Genomic DNA, 8,560 nt, shown 5'->3' on the forward strand with positions numbered 1-8,560 from the left:
GCAGTATGTTTCGAAGGGGATACGTTGTTAAAACGCAAATATGATGACATTGGAAGTAGGGTTTCAATTTTCGAGACGCATTTATTAATGCAAGAGCTAGTTTTTCCAGGTGCGGATATCTGGTTTCGGCATCACCCAGGGTCCGACTTACATAATAAATAGGGAATTGCGTACCTTGTTCTTATCGAACCAGTACACCACTTACCGCTATCTCGGATACGGCCAGGTACAAATACAATGTTTCACCTTCTTTTGGGGTGTGGAGCAAAGGCGGGCTTGTCAGGTATCGCTTCAACTCTTCCAAGGCGCGTTGGCATTCCGGAGTCCATTCAAAGTTGTTTTTCTTTTTGAGCAAGGAGAAGAAATGGTGACTCCTGTCCGATGACCTTGATATGAACCGACCCAAAGTTGCTATCCGCCCGGTTATCCTCTGCACGGCCTTTACGTTATTTACCACTGTAATTTCTTCGATGACTTTGATTTTATCGGGGTTGATCTCGATTCCACTGTTCGACACCATGTAGCCTAAGAATTTGCCCGATCCTACCCCGAAAGTGCACTTCTCGGGATTGAGCTTCATATTGTAACTTCTGAGGATGTCGAATGTTTCCTGCAAATGAGTCAAATGGTCCTCTGCACACAGGGACCTAACTAGCATGTCGTCAATATAAACTTCCATGGACTTGCCTATTTGATGTTCGAACATCTTGTTAACTAGGCGTTGGTTTGTGGCCCCTACGTTTTTTAGCCCGAAGGGCATTACATTGTAGCAGTACGTACCGTACTTCGTGATGAATGAAGTCTTTTCTCTATCCTCGAGGTTCATCTGAATTTGATTATACCCCGAATAGGCGTCGAGAAAAGTGAGGATTTCATGGCCGGCCGTGTCATCGATCAAATGGTCGATGTTGGGCAGTGGGAACGAGTCCTTTGGGCACGCCCTATTTAGATCTTTATAATCTACACACATTCTTAGCTTATTCCCCTTTTTGGGAACTACCACCACATTGGCCAGCCATTCGGAATATTTCACTTCCCCAATAGACCCTATTTTGAGGAGCTTCGTTACCTCCTCTCTGATGAATGCATGTTTTATCTCGGACCAAGCAGGCTAGGAAGTTGACTTTAGTTGACTTTTTCAATTATGACCTAAATTGAATATTTTGCAATCGTGGGTGATTCCTAAGGCTTATTTTGAATCGTTTGGCTCAATTTCCACTAAAAAAATACTAGATTTTAGGTTGAAATCTTAGGAAATGTAATGAAAGATTGAAAGAAATGGATTAGAATCACTTGCCAATGATTTGGGGAAGATGGGTTCTTGGGAAATCGCCTCTAGAGTTTTCTAGTTTGAAAATTTGAAGAATGAACAAAAATCCCGTCTAACTCAAGTTTTACACAGTTGCAACTGTCGCAATTGCGATATCATGTTCGCAATTGCAAGAAAGAGGTTGCGATTGCGAACTCCATCCAAAATCCCAGTGATCGCAATTGCAAGTGGTCGCAAATGTGAACCCTGATGCCCTCGCAAATGCGGACCATTCTTCGCAAATGCGAAGATCATCCCAACAGTGCTGAGTCGCAAATGCGACTCTGCCTTCGCAAAAGCGGAACTGGAAAGTTCGCAAATGCGAACTTTTACCTCGCAAATGCAAGTACCCCCTGCCATGCCCAGACTCGCAAAAATCGATGGTTTCTTCGCAAATGCGAGATCTGCAGCAGACACCAGAAACTAAAGTGCATCAGCTATATTTTCTAAGTCCAGTTCACTCCGTAGCCTATCCAAAACTCACGCGAGCCCTCGGGCTCCAAATCAAACATGCACACAAGTCCAATAACATCATACGAACTTGCTCGCGCGATCAAATCGCCAAAATAACACCTAGAACTACGAATTGAACATCAAATCAAATGAAATTTTCAAGAAACTTTGAAACTTCTATTTTTGCAACCGGACGTCCGAATCACGTCAAACCAACTCGATTTCTCACCAAATTTGACAGACAAGTCATAAATATAGTAATGGACCTATACCGGGTTCCAGAACCAAAATACGGACTCGATATCAATAAAGTCAAACTTTGGTCAAACTTTCAAAGTCATTAGGCTTTTAAATTTTGAAATTTCAACAAAGTGCGATAACTCGGGCTAAGAACTTCCAAATTCGATTCCGGGCATACGCCCAAGTCCCAGAACACGATACGGACCCACCAGGATCGCCAAAACAAAAATCTGGGTCCATTTTCTTAAAATATTGACCGAAGTAATCTCAATGGATTTCAAAGCAAAAATTTCATATTTTTCAGTTTCTAACATAAAAGCTTTCCAGAAAAATACTCGGACTGCGCACGCAAATTGAGGAGAGCTAAAATGAGGTATTTAAGGCTTCAAAGCACAGAATTGGGTTCTAAAACATAAGATGACCTATCGGGTCATCACATTCTCTACCTCTAAAACAACCGTTCGTCCTCGAACGGACATAGAAAAGTACCTGGACTGGTGAAAAGGTGTAGATATCTACTCCGCATGTCCGACTCGGACTCCCAAGTAGCTGCCTCGACGGGCTAACCTCTCCACTGCACTCGAACTGAAGGATAACCCTTCGACCTTAACTGACGAACCTATCGGGCTAGAATAGCCACCGGCTCCTCCTCATAAGTCAAATCCTTGTCCAATTGAATAGAGCTGAAATCTAACACGTGGGACGGATCACAGTGATACTTCCAGAGCATGGACACATGGAACACCAGATGAACTGCTGATAAACTGGGTGGCAATACGAGCTTGTAAGCCCCCTCACCCACTCTTTGAAGAATCTCAAAAGGTTCGATGTACCTAGGGCTCAACTTGCCCTTCTTTCCGAACCTCATCACACCCTTCATGGGTGAGACCCGGAGCAATACCCGCTCCCCGACCATGAATGCAACATCACGAACTCTGCGATCAGCATAACTCTTCTGCCTGGACTGAGCTGTGCAAAGTCGATCCTGAATAATATTGACCTTATCCAAGGCATCCTGTACCAAATTTGTACCCAACAACCGAGCTTCTCCCATATCGAACCATTCCACTGGCGGTCGGCACCGCCTACCGTATAATGCCTCATAAGGAGCCATCTGAAGGCTCGACCGGTAGCTGTTGTTGTAGGCAAACTCCGCAAATGGCAAGAACTGATCCCAAGAACCTCCTAAGTCTATAACACAACCGTGGAGCATATCCTCCAATATCTGAATAGTGCGCTCGGGCTGTCCGTTCGTCTGAGGATGAAATGTTGTGCTCAACTCAACCTTCGTGCCCAACTCACGTTGTACTGCCCTCCAGAAGTGCGAGGTGATCTATGTACCTCGGTCAGAGATGATAGACATGGGCTCATCATGAAGACGGACGATCTCATGGATGTAAATCTCAGCCAACCGCTCCGAAAAATAGATAACTGCCACAGGAATGAAATGCGCTGACTCGGTCAGCCTGTCCACAATGACCCAAACTGCATCGAACTTCCTCTAAGTCTGTGGGAGTCCAACAACGAAATCCATATTGATACGCTCCCACTTCCACTCAAGAATCTCTAACTTCTGAAGCAAACCACCAGGTCTCTGATGCTCATACTTTACTTGCTGACAATTTAGACACTAAGCTACATATGCAACTATGCAACTATATCCTTCTTCATCCTCATCCACCAATAATCCTGCCGCAAGTCCTGATACATCTTGGCGGCACCCGAATGAATAGAATACTGGGAACTATGGGCCTTCTCAAGAATCAACTCACGAAGTCCATCTACATTATGCACACAAACACAACCCTGCATCCTCAAAACTCCGTCATCTCCAATAGTAACCTGCTTGGCATCACCATGTCGCACCGTGTCCCTAAGGACAAGCAAATGAGGGTCATCATACTACCGCTCCCTGATGCGCTCAAACAAGGAAGACCGAGCGACTGTACAAGCTAGAACACGACTAGGCTCAGAAACATCCAACCTCATGAACTGATTGGCCAAGGCCTGAACATCTAATGCAATCGGTCTCTTACCGACTAGAATGTACGCAAGGCTGCCCATACTCACTGACTTTCTACTCAAGGCACCGACCACCACATTGGCCTTCCCGAGATGATACAAGATGGTGATATCATAGTCGTTCAATAGCTCCTACCACCTCCTCTGCCTTAAATTGAGCTCCTTTTGTTTGAACAAATACTGCAAGCTCCGATGATCCGTGAATACCTCACACGACATGCCGCAAAGATAGTTCCTGCAAATCTTGAGCGCATGAACAATGGCTGCCAACTCTAAGTCATGAACAGGGTAATTCTTCTCGTAAACCTTCAGCTGCCGCGACGCATATGCAATCACCTTGCCATCCTACATCAATACGTGTACCAAGTCCAATACGAGATGTATCACAATATATCGTGGAAGATCCTAAACCTGTGGGCAACACCGGCACCGGTGCCATAGTCAAAACAATCTTGAGCTTCTGAAAGCTCACCTCACACTCGTCTGACCATCTGAACGGGGAACCCTTCTGGGTCAACCTGGTCAATGGGGCTGCTATAGATAAAAAACTCTCCATAAACCGACGATAATATCCTGCCAAACCCAAGAAACTCCGGATCTCCGTAGCTGAAGTGGGTTAGGCCAGTTCTGAACTACCTCAATCTTCTTAGGATCCACCTTAATGCCCTATGCTGATACAACGTGCCCCAAGAAAGCAACCGAGTCCAACCAAAACTCGCATTTTGAAAACTTAGCATACAATTGGCTGTTTCTTAGAGTCTGAAGTATGATCCAAAGATGTTGTTCATGCTCCTCTCGACTGCATGAGTAGATCAAGATATCATCAATAAAAACAATCACAAAGGAATCCAAATAGGGTTTGAATACCCGGTTTATCAAATCCAATAATGATGCTGGGGCATTTGTCAGTCCAAATAACATCACTAGAAATTAATAATGCCCATATCGAGTCCGAAAGGCTGTCTTAGGGACATCAAAATCCCTAATCCTCAACTGATGGTAGCCATACCTCAAATCAATCTTTGAAAACACCTTGGCACCTTGAAGTTGATCAAATAAGTCATCAATCCTCGGCAATTGATACTTGTTCTTGACGGTGACTTCGTTCAATTGCCGACAATCTATGCACATCCTCATCGATCCATCCTTCTTCTTCACGAACAACACAGGCGCACACCAGGGCGAGACACTAGGTCTAATGAAGCCATTGTCAAGCAAATCTTACAACTGCTCCTTCAATTCTTTCAACTCTAGCGGGGCCATGCGGTATGGCGGAATAGAAATGGGCTGAGTGCTCGGAGCCAAATCAATACAGAAGTCAATATCTCTGTAAGGTGGCATTCCCGGCAGGTCTGCCTGAAATATCTCTAGAAACTCACGAATAACCGGTACTGAACCCATGGAAGGAACCTCTGCACTAGAATCACGGACATAAGCCAAATAAGCTAGATACCCCTTCTCGACCATATGCTGAGCCTTCACTTAAGAGATAACCCTGCTGGTAGAATGGCCGGGAGTCCCTCTCCACTTAATCGAGGCAACCCCGATAAGGCTAAGGTCACAGTCTTGGCGTGGCAATCCAGTATAGCATGATAAGGTGACAACCAATCCATACCCAAAATGACATCAAAATCAACCATACCGAGAAGTAGAAGATCTACGCTAGTCTCAAGTCTCCCAATAGTAACCACACACAAACGATAGACACGATGTACAACAATAGAATCTCCCACAGGTATGTACACATACACAGGAGCACTCAAAGAATCACGAGTCACAACCAGATATGAAGCAAAATAGGATGACACGTAGGAATAAGTAGAGCCCGGATCAAATAGAACTGAAGCATCTCTATGGCAAACTGAAACAATACTTGTAATAACAACGTCTGATGACTCAGCCTCAGGCTTGGATGGGAAAGAATAACATCGGGGCTGGGCCCACCACTCTGAACCATATCCCTAGGACGGCCTCCAACTGGCTGGCCTCCACCTCTAGCGGCCTGACCTCCACCTCTAACGGCCTGACCTCTATCTCTGGCTGCCTGACCCCTACCTCTGGCTGGCTGAGCGGGCAGTGGTGCAACCGGTGCCGGAATCATGGAACGAGAACTCTGCTGTGGCATGCCGCCCAATAATCTCGGACAAGTCCTCCTGATATGCCCAAAACCACCATACTCAAAACATCCATCCTAGTGATGTGGCTGCTGAAACTGAGACTGACCCGAACGGGCCAAATAACCACAGTAATAACTCTGAATAGGAGGTGCACTGATAAGAGCTGATGGTGCACTGTAGGCTAGCTGCCCAGAATGAGGCACATAAGAACCACGACTCCCTAAAGCACTGTGGGTTGCCTGAAGTGCTGACTGATATGGCCTGGGGGGATGGCCCCTACCAAAAGTACCCTTGCCTCCAGGTGAGGCACCACTAAAACTACCGGAATGATGAGGCCTCTTATCAGACCCCTGCCCTCTCTCCTGTGAAAGAACATCCTCGATCCGCCTGGCGACATTAGCAGCTATCTGAAAAGAAAGCTCCGCCCCAGTCTCCTTGGCCATCTGAATCTTGATAGGGTGAGCGAGTCCCTCAATAAACCTCATCACCCCCTCTCTCTCTCTCTCTCGGTAGGAAGCAGAAGAATAGAATGACGGGCTAAATCCACAAAACAAGTCTCATACTGCGTGACTGACATACTGCCCGGCTGAAGACGCTCAAACTGCCTGCGGTAGCTCTCTCTCAGTGTGATAGGAAGGAACTTCTCAAGAAATAGCTGAGAGAACTGGTCCCAAGTAAGAGTAGGCGACCCCGCTGGTCTAGTAGATACATAATCCTTCCACCATCTCTTGGCGGAACCCATCATTTGAAACACAGCAAAATCGACCCCATTGGTCTCAACTATACCCATGTTCCGCAGCACCTCATGGCAGCGGTCAAGATAATCCTGTGGGTCCTCAGAAGGTGCTCCACTGAAGTGATCTGGGAAGAGCTTGGTAAACTTGTCCAATCCTAATAAGCCCTCAGAACACATGGCATGTCCATCACTGGCCTGTGCCGCAACAACTGGCAGAACTACCCCAACTGGTGGGGCTGCTGCAGTTTGATACTGGGGAGCCATCTGCTCCAGAGTGTGAGTAGCAGGAGTCTGTGCTCCTCCCCCAGCCTGAGAGACGGCTGGTGCCATGGGAAATGTACCGGCCTGGCCACACTATCCATAAGGCCCACCAAACGGGCCAAAGCATTGTGAAGCACTGGGGTGGCGATGAACCCCTCCGGGACATGAGCTAGTCCAACAGGCACAGTTTTGGCTAGAACCTCCTCATCAAACTCCACCTGAGGCTCCACCGCTGGTGCTGCTCGAGCTCTGGGCTGAGCTCTGCCCCTGCCTCGACCTCTGGCGCGACCTCGGCCTCGACCTTTGCCCCTCGTAGGAGTTGCTGCTGGGGGCTCCGACTACTGTCCAGCTGAAGATGTGGTGCGTGTTCTCGCCATCTTCGAGAGAGTAGAATAGCAGGGTTCAATCAGCAATGATAGAATAAAATTGCACGACAGAGAAGAATAGAAGTGAAATTGTTCCTAACTCCACAGCCTCTGGAAGATAAGTACCAACGTTTCCGTACCAATCCTCCAGACTCTACTAAGTTTGCGCGTGACTCGTGAGACCTATGTAACCTAGTGCTCTGATACCAACTTATCATGATCCGGAATTCCCACAGTCGGGACCATGATCGCGCCTAACAGTTCACTTGTTAGGCAAGACAATGTTAGAACATTCTATCCATTTTTAACAGTTTAATATTAGTTAATGAGAAAAGAACCGAAACTACTGCAATAAACCAAGGTAATAATGCAGAAGTTAAAATAGCCAAACGTTTAATACATCCCTGAACCCGGTGTCACAAGTGTACGAGCTGCTAGAAATTAACATATAAGGGTCTGAAGTAACATAAAGCTGTCTGAAAAGAAGGTACACAGCTAAATAAAAAGAAGAGAAGGGGACTCCGGAAGCTGCGAGCGCTGAGCAGATGTACCTCAAGTCTCCATACGATGTCCAATCCGACCTTACTGATAACCGCTGCTGGAACCAACTCCAAAATCTGCACAAGAAGTGCAGAGTGTAGTATGAGTACAACCAACCCCATGTACTCTGTAAGTGCCGAGCCTAACCTCGACGAAGTAGTGACGAGGCTAAGGCAGGTCACCTACACTACAACCGGTACGCAGTATACAATATTGACATAAAATGGAAATACAGAATAGGATAAAACAGTCAACTGAAAATAATAACTACAGCCTCAAGAAATAAGCATGTGTCGTCCAGAATTACCAATCCTTAGCATTTCAAATGAGAACACCGAAAACCAACACAGCTCAAGAAATAGAAACACACAAGTTGTTGCGGCGCACAACTCGATCTCATCGTACAACACAAAATCCTACCTTATTTCACCGTAATAACATCAACAAAAGAGATAATATACATATATATATATATATATATATATATATATATATATATATATATATATATATATGT

This window comes from Nicotiana attenuata, chromosome 6 (assembly GCF_001879085.1).
Source record: "Nicotiana attenuata strain UT chromosome 6, NIATTr2, whole genome shotgun sequence".
In the NCBI taxonomy this organism is placed as follows: domain Eukaryota; kingdom Viridiplantae; phylum Streptophyta; class Magnoliopsida; order Solanales; family Solanaceae; genus Nicotiana; species Nicotiana attenuata.